We start from the raw sequence: 17,805 nt of genomic DNA on the forward strand, positions 1-17,805 counted from the left end.
AGGGGAATGGCCCTTTATAAAACCATCAGATCTCTTGAGACTTATTCACTACCATGAGAACAGCATGGGAAAAACCCTTCCCTGTGATTTCATTACCTCCCACCAGGTCCCTCCCATGACATGTGGGTATTATGGGAGCTACAATTCAAGATGATATTTGGGTGGGGACACAGCCAAACCATATCAGATACAGTTCCCAAATATTGCCTTATCCCTCACAAAGGAGTGGTGGGCTTAGAAGGCCACGTGTCAGCAGAGTCCTGCATCTCCTCTGCATAGGTTTATATCACCTTCTAATTTGGAAAATTTTTTAGATCTCTGTTCTAGCTTTGTCATATGCCCTACATGACAGTGGAACTAACTACCCTATGATTTTCACCTCAGCCAGGCTTAGTCTTCAGGTTCCAGGTGTTGGTTGTTTAACAGCATCACGAAACCTAGGGCTCCCAACATATGAATACACAAACTTACAAATAAGACAGGCATTTCAGAGCAGAACATCTGGCGTTTGTCTGCCCCACAGGCATACTTCCTTTAGGTGTAATTCATTGGAATCCCAGTCAGCCGATTTAGGAGCCTAAGTGCATTAGCTCATGGCCAGTGCACTGTAGCCACATAGTGTAGTTTCTTCAGGTTGAGTGATGCTTATTGATCTGTTAGTTTGCTCCGCAGAGCCCCTCTCTGCCCCAGGTAACTTACTTTCTGATGGTAATATTTCGATAGAAAGTAGATAACTTTGTTTTAATAAAAGAAAAAGTAGCATATGATTATTTTAAAGATTAAGGTACAGATTGGATATTTTTGGAAAATTTGCTGCTTTTTAGGCAGATGAACTGTTAGGTGAGTGTGGGCCATGTTCTAAGCCCAACTAAATCCATCTTTAGAACATTTCTAAAGAAAGCAGAAAAGATAAAGATATCAAGTCATAAATGTATACTTGTTTATTGAGCAAGGTTTAAAATTTTAATCAGCCTACAATCAGCCCTGGCATCCTTGATTCCCCTTACTTTATTGCACTTTTTAAAAAAGCACTAATAATTATCTAAAACACTAAAAAATTTATTTATGTTCATTACTTACTGAGTATTTGCCCTTTCATCCTCCAAGTGAGTGGCACAGGTCAGGCATCTTTCTCTTTTTTGTTCACCAATATATCTGAAATGTGTGTTACAGTGCAAATAATAAATGTTCAATAAATACTTGTTAGTGAATGTTGGGAATGACTCACCATAAGTTCAGCGATATTAAGATTAGTTAAGCCATGATCCAGTGAATATGTCCATTTTTAGGAAAGCACCCTCACTAAAAGGAATAAAATTTTGTTGTAAGACTTAGGCCCATTACTCTGGCCCTGGTGAACTGGACCAGACCACTTGTAAGCCACACAGGGACCTGCCACAAAGATAGAGGAGATAAGACAGAGCCTGGATCTCTAAGGTCTAGAGCGGAGCTGGTGTAAGCTGTTTTATTCCAGGGCCTTCCTTGTTCACTGCTGCATCCTCAGCATCCAGAACTGGGCCTGCTGTGTAGTAGATGCTCAATAAATATTTTTTGAATGAAGAAAGGCAAAGTCCTTCTAAGCAGTAGGAAGCCTTTCTGTATAGGAGTAGAAGAAGGAGGAACAATCCAAAGAGGAAATGGGTCCAGTGATAAGAGCTTACAAGAACATGCCATGTAGGCACAAAACCTTAACTTCTTGGCACATCAGGTATCAGGGAACTTCCAGGCAGTGCGGGACACACAACCTCCTAGCCTTCAACCACACTGGAAGGTCTCTCTCATTCTGGCACACCTGCAGGTGGGAAGTCTTGAGCACTGTCTTGAGGCTGAACCCGCCACTGACAGAAATGATTCAGTTTAACAGAAAATCAGTTAATTTATTTGCCAGTCTATTTGTTCACTTGATTACCATTGTCATGGCTGAGTGAAATTTTCATTTAAGGGATGAATGAATTGTAACCTTTTAAGCACCATCACTTAAAACTATTCCAACCACTTTTGTTGGAAAATTTACTAAAACATACGTATATTTCCCCATCTTCTTAATAAAGCATTAGAAGATTTTCGTATTATCTCAAGATCATTTGGGAAACATTGTGCTGTTATATAGTAGTACACTTAGAGTCTACTCCAGGTAGAGTTTTCATTATGCCGAAGACCATATATTGTATTTTTTGAATTCTCATGCCTGTTTTTCATGGTTTTACTGTCTTCTCTCTCTGGTAGGTTATGTGTTCATTTTCTAATGCTGCCTATGTGGCTGCCCCAAGAGCCTCCAATCTCCCAAAACATACTGTCCCTGGTTATCTGTAGAAAAATAGATGGCCAAGTTTATTAGATTCATCTAAAATACAAAGGAAGTTTAATGTATGGACTTTGTGATACCCACAAGCCTCCTGTTTCATCTCTCCCATCTCTAGTTCTTCTCAGCAGTGCTCTGGAAAATTGGGCTCATCAGACATGTGGCTTCTGGATAAATGAGGTTTTAATAACTTCTCGTTTTTCTGTTCCAAATTTTGAGAGTAGCAGTATATCACTGCTTAAAATGTGCTAATTTTTGAGATAACTTTTCTTAGCCTGGTTCTCATTAGAGCTTAAGAAGGAGACAATAGCAATAGGACATTGTTTGCTCAGCCTCTCCATTTCTGTAGGAAAAGAATTGTTAGGAGGAGGAAGGGTAGGGAAAAAAAAGTGCAGGGGAGCGTCATCATCTGGTAGATAGTTTAAAAAAATTCCTCTGGCTTTGGAGTAGGAAAATTAATTGTAGAGGATCCAGGAGGAATCAGAGAGGCTGTTGAAGAGGCTATGGTAGCTGTCCGTGTGAGGGACAATGGCTTGGACAAGGGTGGCAGTGGTGCAGATAGAAAAGGGTGGTTGGACTCAGCAGACATTGGAAGAGAGGGCACAGGACCCTGTGTCAGATATTTTGGTACATTTCTCCTATCATTAGAGTTTAGTCATGTGTATTCACACCCTACATTTGTTTCTTCTAAGAAATGAAGTGTATCAGTTAATGAAATGTCAGTTAATCCTCATTGCTGCTGTTATCATGGTTGGATTTGCTCCAAAAGGTATGTTACCATATATAGAATTAAAACCAGTCTCTACCCTGTGGGGAAGTAATGCAGATGTTTTGAGATTAGAGTTTAGAATCTATTCCAAAGACCTGCCAGAACACATGTTTAACAATGAGCATGAGAGTTTTCCCCATTGCTGTTCTTACTATGTTGTTTATCAGACAAAGATAATTTGGGGGCTTGTTTAGAAACTCCACAATATTTAAGAAAATAAACACAAATCTCTGAGTCAATAACTAAATGTTTCTCATGGTATACTAAGAAATATAACTTATTTTATTAATGGTTATTAATATAACCATGACTTTTAAATTAATATTAATATTAACTGATGTTAATATTAATATAACCATGACTTATATTAATGGTTATTAGTATAATTATGACTTTTAATTCTTTTAATTAAAATATTTGTGGTTCTTTATAGTTCACCACAGCTTTGAATAAAACAAAATTGTTTTCATGTTTTAAATGCAGTGGAAGGTTTTATGTTTGGTGTTATTCAATTGGTAAGGCAAATTGCTTTGTTATTAGCTTGATTTATATGAAAATTTAGATTTAATTTTAGATTTGGTAGATTTTAATCTGATACCATTTTATATTGGTTTATATCTGAATGCTTCATTAAGATCCTGGGTATACACAGTTTAACCTCAAGCATATAGTCTTATTATATTATTTTATTATAAGAAACAGAAGTATGGAAACTTGAGGCTGGGACTGTTCAGAGCTAAATCTTATGAAATCAAATAAGTTCTTGTAATCATTTTGCAGCCATTATTTGTTGTGCTTTTGTGGTATTTTGTCTCTTTTGAGCTATCCTCACAGGTTTCCAGGAATTCAAGGCCTAAGAAACATTCTACTAAGAACTTGAAATACCAAGGCATTCAATTTTTGGAAGTGTAGAATGTTTTATTACTTTTGAAGTTTTGAGGACCAGCAAAATAGAGAAGTGTATTGTGTTACACAATTTGCTATGTTATAAATGTTTGCTTTTAGTGGACATGATGTAACTAGAATGGAAAAAAACACAGAAATAGTAATTGTTGATATAATCTTGCCTTGGAGGTAGCGATGGGTGGGGGAACGGGGAGTGGGAACATAGCATGAGAGGAGAAAAAAATCTGTTACCAATTTATGGTAAAATTATTACAGTTAAAAAGAGTTGCATATATGAATAATAATAAAACCTTCACCCAGCTTTCTTGAAAGTTTACAAACTTCCTTTCTTTGCTTAGAACTAGCTCGAGAAAGGAAAAAAAAATGTTCTCTTAGGTTCTTTGCATAAAAAACTAATTCCTTTATTTTTCTCACCGGTTCTCTTCATCTTTCATTTTGGTCCCCAGAGAATACTGTTTGACTATTTTGAAATCATTTCTCTTCTCCACTTTGTTGCACTTTGCCCTCTGGGATCGTTTCCCCAGCTCACTCTTCTTCCTTTGTCCTACTGCTCCCTTTACCCCCACCTCTCTTTCTATAGCCAAGAAAGAAACTTGTTAACCATGACTTTTTCTTTTAGGAACCAATTCAAAAATCCCTTTGGTACATAGGTTTACAGGCACACTATCTCAGTCTGATTCCAGAAAAAAAAGCACCAGGAAATACAGGAAAATATGTAGCTATTAATAAATTCCACAGAAAGGCAGAAGTTGCCGAAGGAAAATGGGAGAACAACAAGGACTGTTCATTGGACTTCCAGGAATAGAAATTGTTGGGAGTCTACTCTTTTCAAAATAAACTGACATGGGGCTGACCACCTTGTCAGTTACTCCCATCTGATGGTGGTGTGTGGCAAACAAGGGCAAAGGTATTGTTTGGTTTTCAAGGTCAGGCTGCTAATTGTATAATTGGATTAACCCAGCCCGCAGAGACATGGAGACTACCAGTCACTTGTTAGCCTGGGTCCCAAGGTAGAAGCAGCACAAAAGTATGGGGAGGATGTTCAGCTGAAATGGAGGGAAGAAAGTAAAGACGATAGAGAAAAAAATACAGAAATGTTAGCCAAAGGAGTTATAATTAGGAGAAAACCATTATCTTATTAATCTCTGTGTGATTAATTAATTATAAATGAGTTTTCTCTTGGAAAAGAGCAAAGCTACTTAGTATGACTTGTGGGGAGAGTGTGTGTGAGGAGAAGAAAGTGTACTTTTTCTGCCCAATTATGGAAGGTCTTAAACACCAGCCATGTTTTTAGGAGTTTGACTAATAAATCCAGAAGGCTCATTATTTATTTTATCCAGGCATGTTTTATTTACTATGAGAGATCTTCTTAGTTCTTGCTTTTGTTTTGTAAGAAAAATGAGCTAGGTTAGCAGTGTCCGTTTTCTGTTTTTAGAAAATAAGATGTCTGAGATGTTAGAATCTTCACATATAATTTGTCCTACCCCACAGTCAGCAATTTCATATCTACTGCTCACAGTATGCCCAATCAGAGCACAGACAGGTGTGTGATGGTGGCTTCTCAGTAGGAACTTACATTTAAGGGCACTTGTCTTCATTGGTTTGTTTGCCATTCATTCATTCATTCATTCATTCATTCAACAAGCACCCACTGCATACCAGCACTGTTGTAGGGATGTTTATCCTGGGTGAGTGTGAGAATCACCTTACTCTTCAGGTGCCTGCACAGTTCTCTGCTGATTTCTTTAGTGATGATTTGCTGACACTATGCACAGTGGTAGAGGTGGCTTTAGCAGATATTGGAAGGGTGCCCCAGAAGAAGTGAGTGACATTTGAGCCAAAACCTAAGTGATGATCAAGGGGAAGACTGGTTCAAGCAGAGGGGCCTGTAAAGCCAGGGCTGTAAGGTGGGCACGTGAGATAGGGAGAGGAAGCCACTGAGGTAGGAGTCTAGCGAACAGGGTGAGAAGGGGTAGGAGATGAGACTGGGCAGGCTGGCAGTGTCTTCAACCCTGGCTGCACTTTGCAGCCATTGAGGTGGCTCAGGCCATATCACAGACCAATTCAATCAGAATCTCTGTGGACCCAGACATCAGCATTTTAAAAAAATTCTCCAGGTGACTCTAATGTGAGTTTAGATTTGGTCTGATTACACTGGGAAGCTTTGGAAGAGAATGATAGAGTCAGCTTTTCATTCTTTAAAAGGTTGCTTTGAGGCTGTGTGTAGTATGAAGGGTACACAGGGGAGAAGGGGAAAGGGTGTCTTCAGGAGGACCAGTTAGGAGGCTCTAGTGGTGGTTTGAGTGAGAGATGATGATGGTGGCTTAAATGAGGCTGGCGGTGAGGACAACTGGGAGAAGTGGTCACTTTCAGGAAGTGAGGAATGAGATTAAGAGAGAAATCAAGGATGACTCGTTGTTTGGGGACCAGAACAATTGGGCGGGTGGAGTGGCCATTTATAGAATTAGGGACGACGAAAGGAAGGTGGTACAGGTGGGAGGAGGATCAGCAGACCTGGGATGTCATCTCATTCCCATTGTCCTGGGCTCCTAGAAGACACAGCTCACACTTCCTACAACTCTTTAAGTTCATACCTCTATTATAGCACTAGTAGGCTGCACATTGCCTAATATGGACTCTCTGCCTTATTTTCAGCAAAATTCACTGTGTGACCAAATTGGTATTATGAGCACTAGTTTCATTTCATGACAAATAGGAATAGAGAGAAAATTCTCAATAATTTTCCCAGCTTTAATTCTCTGTTGCTCAGCATGCTTTGAGCCCTGATGGATTTCTTGCGATTTTTCAGAAGAATCCTGCCTATGCTTTAATATAAAGAAGGATGAATACGGCAGATTCAGAAAATTGTGGTGTCAAAGGATGAGCTTTGCTTTCCTGCCATCTTCTGTGCTTTGTTTCCTTCCAACCTTAAAGGAAATACTACCCTACTTCAATAAAAAACTAAAACAAAGATTCAACTCAGCAGAAGGAAGAGCCCAATAAGCTTAAAATAAATTTGCAAAGGTTAATAACTGGAAACCTTTTTTAAGCTAAATAAAAGCCTCGTCTTTAAAGTGATAGTCTGCCTTTTCTGGTCTGCATCATGATAGCTTCTAAATAAAGAAAACGGGCCGATATTGTGAGTAATTGCAGCTGCTACTCTGGGGGTTACATCAGGCAAGTGATTTGTCAATAAGAATTTATTGTCTTCATTTCTGGGATGAGGCTGAGGGCAATAAGGAATTCAGAAGGCTTCTTCCTTGTCTTTAAGGGGTTTGTAGTCCATTGGAGAGGTATGTCTGGCTTTCTTGAACCAGTTAACAAACAATTACATTAGATGTAATTGGAAGCTAACTTATGGAGATGAGGGCAGTAGACATTAAAAGAAAGGAGAGGTCAGGCAGGAAAAGCCATGAGGTCAGTAAAGGCCTCATGGGCAATAGGGCTTGCCTGGCAAATATTTGGCTGAGGCAAGTTGGAAGCTGAGCTGGACCTTAAATGATATAGAGACCTTTATTTACCGTTATGTGCTAATAGTTAAATTTTACTTGTTTGGGACTGCTAACATACGCTCAAGTTAAAAATGCCAAAGGTCTCCTTTCTGTTCCTGCCCCCAGTCCCTCAGTTTCCCTTTCCAGAGACAGTGCTATGACTCCTTTCCTACAAACCCTTCCAGATATAGTATCATACTTTTCTTTTTTTTACATATATAGCATTTCTTATTTTTTCATTTGTAAAATTTATCCTTTTCCAAGTGCTAAAACAGTAAAGAACAGGTAAGCTAAATAAAACAAAAACAAGTCAACTTCCCTGTGGGGAGGCTAGAACAGTGCTGGTCTCATTGACTGGTGGGGAGCAGTACATGAATGAGGTTTGCTTTTCCTAAGATATTTGCCTTCTCATTGATTGGAGTATTGGTGGCTAAAACGTAAGCAACTCTGAACCCTCTAGCACTTAGAGAATGGTGATAATACTGTGTTGAGTGCTATACTATGCTAGAACTTCACATCTGTTTTCTCACATCTCTGTAAGGTGAGCCTTTCCCTCCCTTGACAGATGACGAGGCTGGAACTCAGGCTAAGTTAGCCTGTTGTAGGCCAGACAGCAAATAGGAGGTAGAGCTGACTTCTGACCTGACCTTTTCCTACCATATTATGCTACCCCTCTGGATCTAAAGCTCTTGGTTCTGTATTTCTAGTATCATTGTTGCCGTTTTCTTTTATGGCTTTATATACTGAGTCCTTGGTATGAACTTGGGGTGACCCAAGAGAAAAAAGTGAGTGGAAACTAACTTCCTCTCTATTAAAAAAAATCTGCTCAAAGGAGAAGGGCAAATTCACAGCTCAGTCTCAGGGGGCTGCAAGTCAAGTCAATATTTTCTTCTTTTTTTTTTTCATGTGGATAAACTGCCTCCCTCATTTTGAGTTTTCGAATCTGAAATAATGAGAGTCTGATGAATAACAAATATATACCTCTTTTTCTTCTTTTAATTCTTATTAGCATTTTGGATTCAAGTCTAGAAATTCCTTTTCATTTTTTTTTCTTTTTTGTCTAACATTTCTTTCGAATAAAGAGTATTACCTACTTTTAAATGCAAAAAATGGAAAATTGGGAAGACATTGTCTTCTTGCTTTTTGCACAGGCAACATTTTTATTAGTGTGCATATGTGTAAGTTTGGCCCCAGGCTGTGCTCACAATCCCCAAGCCCCTGGCAGAAGGGGACTCCAGGGTCCCCCCATCTCAGGGATGACATGTGGGTCAGTATAGTGTCAGGATGGTGATGATCCACTGGCTCTGAAACCACAGAAATGTTCATCAGTGTCTGCTGCTGCCTACCTGTGGCCTTCTTGTTAAATGAGAGAAATAAACCCGATTTCTTTTGGTTGTTCTGTCATTCCTGCAGCCCAGAAACAAAGAGAGGGTATGACTGGTTCAGGGAATTTTATTCAGTCTGGTGGGCAGACAGAGTGTGAAGAGCCAGCCAGGGTCCCAAGATGATGCTGGAGCCATTAGCACGGCTTACATTTTCAAAGGTCTTGTAAATCACATTATGGTTTTAGGATGTTTTTCCTGGGCAGTTATTTTAATCAGGGGATCAGACATGATCAACTTTTTTTTTTTTTTTTTTTTTTTTTGCTTAAGAACGATCACTCTGGCTGCTCTGTGAGCAGTGAATTGGAAGTGACAAGACTAGGGGCAGGGAGACCTGTTTGGAGGCTATCGCACTAACCCTGGTGAGAGGTGGCCATGGCAGAGTTGCTGGAGGGAAGGGGGAGAATTCTAGAAATGTTTAGGGATACAAGAGAACAGGGCTTGATGTGGGAGATGAGAGAGAAGGAGGACTTTAGGGTGACTTCAACATTTCTTGTTTGTGCAGCTGGTTGGTTGGTGGCGCTTTTTGGTTGACAAAGGGTATACAGAGGATGATTTCTTAGTCCTCTTATTGATAGATTTTAATTCAATAAAGTCATCTCGAAGTTTCAGATACATTTCTTCATGCTCTTTCTAGGTTTTTCTTTCTTTTACATGTTTCATGGGTGGGGGAGGGTTTAAGAGTCTTAATTGCTCTGGAAATTGACCTTCCTGCTAGGGAAGAGATGGTGGTATCCTTATGACAGTTTTCTTCCAAATTGTGGAACGCTTTGTGATATTTAGTAATCATATTTTTGGTTTTTTTTTGTCTACAGGGAGTGGAATTACTTTCATAGAAATATATAAAAATTCATTTTTTCTGTCCTAATTTTTTTTTGTGATACATTTTTCTGTAAGGAGGAATTATAGGACTTAACTTTCTATGAGTGTGGTAAAGAGGATAAATACCTCTTTATCCTCTTTATGTAAATGAAAGGCATCTATCCAGTTTTGAATTATTTGCGAAAAGAAATCCCATGGAGGAATGAACTTGAGATAATTAAATTTCTCCAATTCAGAAATTCTGAATTTTTTTTTTCTTATTAGGAAAGTGGTTGAGATATGGCTGAATGGAAATTTAAAATCTTGAGCATGGTTATACATCAGAAACGTAACATGTAGTCTAGGTCCATTCCAGAGAGCAAAAAAGACTCAATATTTTTGACATTATTAATGAATAGATTGATGCATTTGTTATGCCTGAAGAGAAACATTATTTTATCACAAGTTGCCTGCAGCTCAGAGAGTAAAGGCTTTTGGAAGAGTTATTCAGAGAGAGGTCAAGGGGGAGTTACTGGTTTTTTGTTTTTACAAGGAAGTTTTAGTAAATCATATTAATAGTAATAATAATAATGATGATGGTGTACATTTGCATAGCACTTGGCAGTTTACACTGCTCTTTAGAGTGCAGGATCCATGTAGCTCTCTGTGAAGTAAGCATTTTATAGGTGCTGAAACAGATTCACAAAGTGTACCTGAGGTCATCTGTTTCCTGGAGCTGTAATTTTTCCCAATAATCAGTAATATTCCCCATGCATTACAATGGTATCCACAATGCAGCTGTGGGGGGAGAAGGTAAGCCTCTTTATTGAGGGTGAGAGGGCATGAACCAGCTCCTGGGTGCGCCCTCCTAGGATTGAGTTAGAGTTTGCAATATTAAAAGCACAACTCCAGTCACACCTGTGGATGGTAACAAGATGCTAGACTGAGCACGATAGGCTGTTTCTCATTTTTTTTTCCTAGTAAAATTTATTTGTTCTTTGTTCTCATGTCTTCTGTTAGCATTCTTTGGAAAGGCGTTAGTTAGTGCCACAGGTTTTAGAAAAAAACTAAGGGAAAAATACTAAAGCTGAGAATGTTTTATTAAGTTTTTTTTTTTCTGTGAATTAGTAAAAGACTGTCATGTATGATTTTAGCAGAATACCTTGATCCAGATTGAGGAACTCCAACCAGTAATCCTGGGAGGCATAATTTAAGAACCACTAACAGAAGCATTTTGAAAGTGATTGAAATTGACATTCCTTAAAAAGGTAGTTTATTGCCTTCTGAGGAACATTTGTTTAGATCTTTAAATTATTCATATTTGAAGGGAAAGCATTCTACAAGAAATCTTATTTTTGAGATATAGCTGGTAAATATGGAAAACTCAAAACGCCTGCCTGTTCTACTTGTCATCGTTCATCCTCTGACAGCTTACACCAGTCAAGTTACTAAGTCTCTGGTTATTTTTGAGACTCTTTCTCCCCTAAGCGTTCCTTAGTGAATCTTAAGATTCTGGGATTTAGCTTAGCAGACAGGCTGTGCCACCATGCAGTGTCTTCTTTGGCCCTCCCTGCCCCGTTGCAATGTCTTTTACTACACCTTATTTAGCCAAAAATGTGCAGTCCTTTAGTGATGAGAATGTAATAATGGAATACTTAACGTAATTAAAGATACTGCTTTTTCTGATTGAAACAAAAGCTAATAGACTTCCAATTGTCACCTGTCACAGTGTACTTTTTTGGAGTTGCCCTTTGAGCTGTGTTATCTGATTTGAACTTTTCAAGCTTCCTCTGGCCACACTGGGATTTTTCTCTGGCTATGCCCTGCAGTCCCTTTACTGAATTGGCAGTGCTCCTAATGCTTTTCTCTAGCTTTCGTTTGACCTTCAGTAGAGGTTAAAATTAACTTCAAGGTGAAACTGGTCCTGGTGATTGGTTGATTGCTTCTCTTTCTTGAGCACTGCACCCATTTCAGAAGACAGATGGTTTTAGTATTAATGGCATCAACCATCCTTTGCTGGAAGATAAAGAGTCAGACTTTCTATTTGGAATGTAAGCTCCTTGAGGGCACTGAGCTTGTTTATTCAACCTTCTATTCCTAGTGCCTAGAACAGTGCCCAGAACACTGTAGAGGAAGATGTGTTGATTAAAGGAATGAAACTTTCCTATAGGGACTCTCAAGAGATAGCTGGCCTAACTTAGAATAGAAATGTGTGTGCCAAGGACTCGTGGTTTCAAGAAACAGATACTGAAGTGGGTGTGGACACATTTCCAGGATGTTCTCCCTCTCACATGTACCCAACCAGACCCTCGGGCCTTGTCCTTTCTGTCTGGTTCTAGGGAAAAAGCCCATTGCCTGTGCTTTCTAAAATAATAAATCTCACATTCACAAAGGATCTGGTTTCTGCATGTTTTTCTGCATGTTCCAAGCTCCAGCCATGTGCAAGTGATATTAACAAATTTATTTATGATTTGTTCATATCCTCTTCCTTCCAGAGATTGGTTGAAATATTAAACTGTTCATTTCTATTCTTCACTTCCTTTAAGCCTTAATTGGAGCCACTTCTTCTATTGGATAAACGCCTTCCCTGGTTGGCCTCGTTTCTCTCAGGTCCCTTGTTTCACTTTGTGTTTCCTCAGTTGCCAGTAGGCTGTGCTGTGATGCTTTGCATTTATTTGGTTATATCATGTATACATTTATTCTGTGTCCTCTATTAGATACTCTTGTCATTTTTTTAAGCTAACATTCATTGAGGTTTATTGTGTGTCAGGTCCTGTGTTTAGGGCTTTGGATCCTAAATTATCACATTAATTTTCACAGCAACTGTTTGCAGTAGGTGGCATTATCCCCATTTTACAGATGAGAAACCTAAGTTTTAGAGGAGAGACACACCCAAGGATGTACACTTAGTAAATGGCAGAGCTGGGGTTTGAATCTTTATGCATTTAATTTAAAAGCCTGAATCATCACATTTCACACCCTCTTAGAGGAAGGCAGGGTTCATGCCATCTGCTTCCTCCAATCACCACCACTCTTCAGCAGTATACCACAGAATGCTGTAGGCTTCTTATGACCTGAAAAGATGTATTTTAAATGCAATCAATACAAGTCTTCTGAAGAAATATACACAAGCAAATTCAATTCAACACCACCAAAAACTCCTTCAATTAAGATAAACCAGTATTGACATTTTGGAGTATATCTTTCCTTGTTTCTTATGCAAAGAAATAAGTATATACATTGGAAACACTCTTTTTTTTTTTTTTTTTTTTTGAGACGGAGTCTCGCTCTGTCGCCCAGGCTGGAGTGCAGTGGCGCGATCTCGGCTCACTGCAAGCTCCGCCTCCCGGGTTCACGCCATTCTCCTGCCTCAGCCTCCCGAGTAGCTGGGACTACAGGCGCCCGCCACTGCGCCCGGCTAATTTTTTGTATTTTTAGTAGAGATGGGGTTTCACCGTGGTCTCGATCTCCTGACCTCGTGATCCGCCCACCTCGGCCTCCCAAAGTGCTGGGATTACAGGCGTGAGCCACCGCGCCCGGCCCATTGGAAACACTCTTAAGGCTAAATGCATTCTGCTAATAAATTTCTCCTTCTTAGAACCAAAGTTGTGTGCTCACTAAGAGCCATTTGTTTTTTTCTTAGTGCTGTTTATGCCAATCGAACTTACTGTAATTCTGTAATCTAATTAGATATTACGTAAACCAATGAAATATGAGTATAAAAATAGAGTTGTTGCCACTAAAATTAGGTTGAATGCTTTAGCAAAATGTGATAAAAACAAATCTCTAAAACAATTGCTCTAGAATTCAGAGTAGGTAGAATAACTGAAAGATTTGAAAATAAATGTTAAAAGTCACAAAGGATTCAACATTCATATTGCTTCACAAGTGTATTTAAATTTTTGTTTCATGTTAAAGAAATTGAAACTGAAAATAGAGAAGAAGATGGATTATGGATATGATTTATGCAGGAAAGATTATGTGGAATTCTAGCCAGCAAATACTCAAGTCCTCAGTGTTAACGTTAAAATAAAATGTTTTAGGCAGCAGGTGGTTTTTTTTTTTTTTTTTGTGAATCCTCACTTTCACTAGCTTTTGAAATTAAGCAATTAACTTCTGATCCTAAATGTGTTAGATAAGAATGCTTCTACTCTATATATCTCAAAAAAGAATAACATAATTTGCTAAGCAGCTTTTTTCATGTAATATATCATGAACATGTTTTCAAGCCAATAAATATAGATTAAAACATTTTCTGGCAATATAATATACATGCAGAAAAGTACACAGATCCTAAGTGTACAACTCAGTTTATGATCACAAAGTGAACACATCCATTTACTGCCCCCTACTTAGGTCAAGCAACAATATTCCCAGTACCCCCAGAAGCCTCCCATGGCCTCCTCCTCCCCACCAGAGATAATAGCTACTTTGAATCTAACATTATAATGTTTGTTTTGGAACTTTACGTAAATGAAATGTCTGTAGTTTTTGATTTTTTTACTTACTTTACTCGATATTTGTTTGTGAGATTCATCCATGTTTTTCACATGTATTATTTATTCATTCTCATTGCAGTTTATTATTTCATGTGAAAGAAGATACCATAATATTTACTCATTCTGTTGTTTTTGTTATATACTTTATTTATTTATTTTTTTTGGAGACAGGGTCTTACTCTGTTGCCAAAGCTGGAGTGCAGTGGCACAATCTCAGCTCACTGCAATCCCACCTCCCAGGTTCAAGTGATCCTCCCCCAACTTAGCCGCCTGAGTAGCTGGGACTACAGGTATGCGCCACCATGCCTGGCTATTATTTTTGCATTTTTTGTAGAGGTGGGGTTTCTCCATGTTGCCCAGGCTAGTTTCGAACTTCTGGGCTCAAGTGATCCACTCGCCCCGCCCTCCCAAAATGCTGAGATTAAAGGCATGAGCCACCACTCTTGGCCCTCCATTCTATTGTTGATGGCCATTGGGGTTGTTTCCAGTTTCAGGCTTTTATGAGAAATGTTGCTATGAACATTCTTGTACATGTCTTTTGGCATATGTGTGCAGTTTCAAAGTTGTTGATTTGTTTATATGCCTTAGGAATGGAATTGGCAGGTGATAGGATATGTGTATGTTCAGCTTTAGGGAATACTGTGAAAGTGGTTGCACAAATCTACAATCCCATCATCGATTTATGTGAGTTACTGTTGTTCCTTATCTTTGGCAACACTTGGTTTTGTCTGTCTTAACTGATTTTATCCAAACTGGTAGGCTTGTTATAGTCTCTTGTGATTTTAATTTGCATTTTCCTGTTGGCTAATGAGCACATTTTCATATGTTTATTGACCATTTGGATGTCTTTTGGGTGGGCATGTTGAAGTATTTGTTTAGTATTTGTCTCTTGCCTACTTTTCCATAGAACTGTCAGACATTTTCTCATTTATTTGTACTTATATATTCTAGATGTAAGTTCCTTTGTTGGTTATATGTGTCAGCAATGTCTTCTTCCACTCTGTGGCTTGCCTTTATTGCTCTCTTAATAGGGTTAATGGAGCTTCCCAATTTTAATGTTGTCCAACTTACCAATCTTTCTCTTTGTTGTTAGTACTTTTTGAGGCTTGTTCAAGAATCTTCACTTATGCCAAAGGTCATGAAGATATCCTCCTATGTTATCTTTTATCAACTTTATTCTTTTACCTTTCACATTTAGATCTACAATCCACATGGAATTAATTTTTGTGTATGTTGAAAAGTTAGGGTTAAGTTTCATTTTATGCTACATTAATATCCAGTTGCTCAAGCAGCACTTACCAAAAAGACCATCCATTCCCCATTGCTCTGCCATACAGCCTGTTCCATAACATAAATCAAATATCTGTATATGAATGGGTCCAGCTGTGGACTCCTTATTCTCTTCCACTGGTGTATTTCCCTTGAGCTAATAACACATACTTTGATTACTGTAGCTTAGTAGACTGAGGACTACATCTTCTTTTCACCAGTTCCTGGAGATTCTTGGTTATTCTTGATCCTTCACATTTCCAAATGAAAAGATTAGAACAGCTTAGAACAGCTTGTCAGTTTCCACAAATACACACAGAGACACACTCAGATTTGCAGAGATTTTTAATGAGATTGTTTTAAATCTATAGATCAATTGCTTTTACAATCAAATCTCTAAGAGAATTGATGTCTTTGCAATATTGAATCTTCCTCTTTGTACATAGAGTATCTTTCCATTTATTTGGGTTTTCTATAATTCATTCAAAGTTTTATGTTTTAGTTATTTACCTTCAACATAATTCTTTCCAATGGCTATAGAATATTTTTTGGTTAACATAAAAATTTATTAATTAATCTCCTTGTGTTGTAAACCTAGGTTGTTTCTGTTTTGTTTCATTGTTGTAAACAATGTGATTATGAACATTCACAAGTATACATATTTTAGTGCCTTTCTGTCTCCTTGGAATTGACTCCCGAAACTGGAATTTCTGGATCATACAGCTTGCACCTTCATATTCCCCAGTGAGTTCTATCATTTTAAACTCTCTCCCAGAGTTATAATAGGTTCCACTCTTGTGAACCTGGAGAATAACTCACTGTATTTTCCATTTGAATTTTTTAATTACTATTGACAGTGAACTAGTTTTCATCTGGCCATTTGTAGTTCTTTTGTGAATAGCCTTTTCATGGCTTTTGCTCAGTGTTTTTATATTTTCCTATTACTTAATAATTGCTCTTTCTATACCACATATAACCCCTTGTCACGTGTATTTACAAAATATGTCTGTGTGATAAATGAATTAACCAGTATACGTTTGTTACTGGAGTGGAACTTTACAGAAGAGCACAAAAAGAAAACCTTGTTAAGCCTGTTGGAAATGTGATTATTCCCTGAATGTTTATGTCCTTTGCACATTTAGGAATATCATAGCAATAATGAACTTAGTAGTAGGGACAATCAGCAACTAAATGAAGTAGAAGACAGATAATATAATTGCATGGGAAGAACATAGAAATTAGATCCAGAAAACTGGGTTCTAGACATGACCTCACTGCTCTTTACCTCCATGATCTTGATTAAACCATATATTCTCTCTGAGTCTTAATATCTTCATCTGTATAGTGGGTGCACTTATACTTATTTATCTTCCAGGTCTAAGATGAGATCATATATGAAAAGCAATAGTGCAAACAGTGAAAGTTATACCATAGAAATTATAATGCCAACAAATATAGTGTAAGTGTGGCAAGTTGAATGTATGCTTTATTTAAATTATCGTCTTTCGAGGTAACCTAATTTATAAAATATTCAGCCTAATGGCCATCATTCTGAGTCTGTGGTTTGTGAGTTTGTACTAATTTGCATGACTCCTTTTAAAAAGAAATGGTTTGTTGTTTGAAAAAATCAAGTTGACATCCTTTGTGACTGTTCAGAGTGTGTTTGTGGTTTATTGGCTTCTAGGGCATTAGGTTTCTGTCTCCCATATTGACAGTCTTTATGAGCTCGTTAGCCACTGTTCTGGTAAAAGCCATTTTGATCTGTGATGAGGGCACTACATTAAAAGAGTATTGAAGTTGGAAATCTATATTTTGGTTCTTTCATTAGAATGTGCCCTTTACAAAAGAGGCAATATGAATTTGCATTGCAAAAGATTGCTTATTTCTTTTCAGAACTCTTGAAGCCAGGTAATTTAATTATGTCTATGCCATAGCCTTTTATCTTCCTCTGCAAAGAAACTCTCTCTTCTGACACCTCATATTGGAAGCCGGTCTTCTTATCCCCAGAATTAATTAACATGCAAATACTTGTCTAGAGATATGGGAACAGTGCTTTTTCAATTAGCATTTAAATATTACTCTTAATGATGTTAGATTGACTCTTTTAAGGGAAAATTAAAATAGTATAGTCATCTCTGGATTATTTCCTAGAGCATATTATTGATATTTCTGAAGATATGGGCTTAGTAGGAGCTTTTATCTTCTACTGTTCACAGACTGATTGAGTCAGATCCAGGGTTGGACTGGACAGCAAAGCCTGGTTCTGGCCTTCCTTTGCCTCTGATTTCCTAGCTAGGCCTGCTTATCGTGCCCTGCACTGCTTCTCAGTAGCAAGTGTATTTATGTAGGAGCGGCACCTGCAGGAACTGTTTGCAACTGGGAAGGG

General features: G+C 38.1%; 1 protein-coding gene across 3 annotated transcripts in view; it reads left to right on the top strand.

The window, feature by feature from the left end:
- Positions 1-17,805, top strand: part of CRADD (CASP2 and RIPK1 domain containing adaptor with death domain) — a 367,800-nt gene that overhangs the window by 76,402 nt on the left and 273,593 nt on the right. The window lies entirely within an intron of this gene.

Source organism: Gorilla gorilla, chromosome 10 (genome assembly GCF_029281585.2).
Source record: "Gorilla gorilla gorilla isolate KB3781 chromosome 10, NHGRI_mGorGor1-v2.1_pri, whole genome shotgun sequence".
NCBI lineage: Eukaryota > Metazoa > Chordata > Mammalia > Primates > Hominidae > Gorilla > Gorilla gorilla.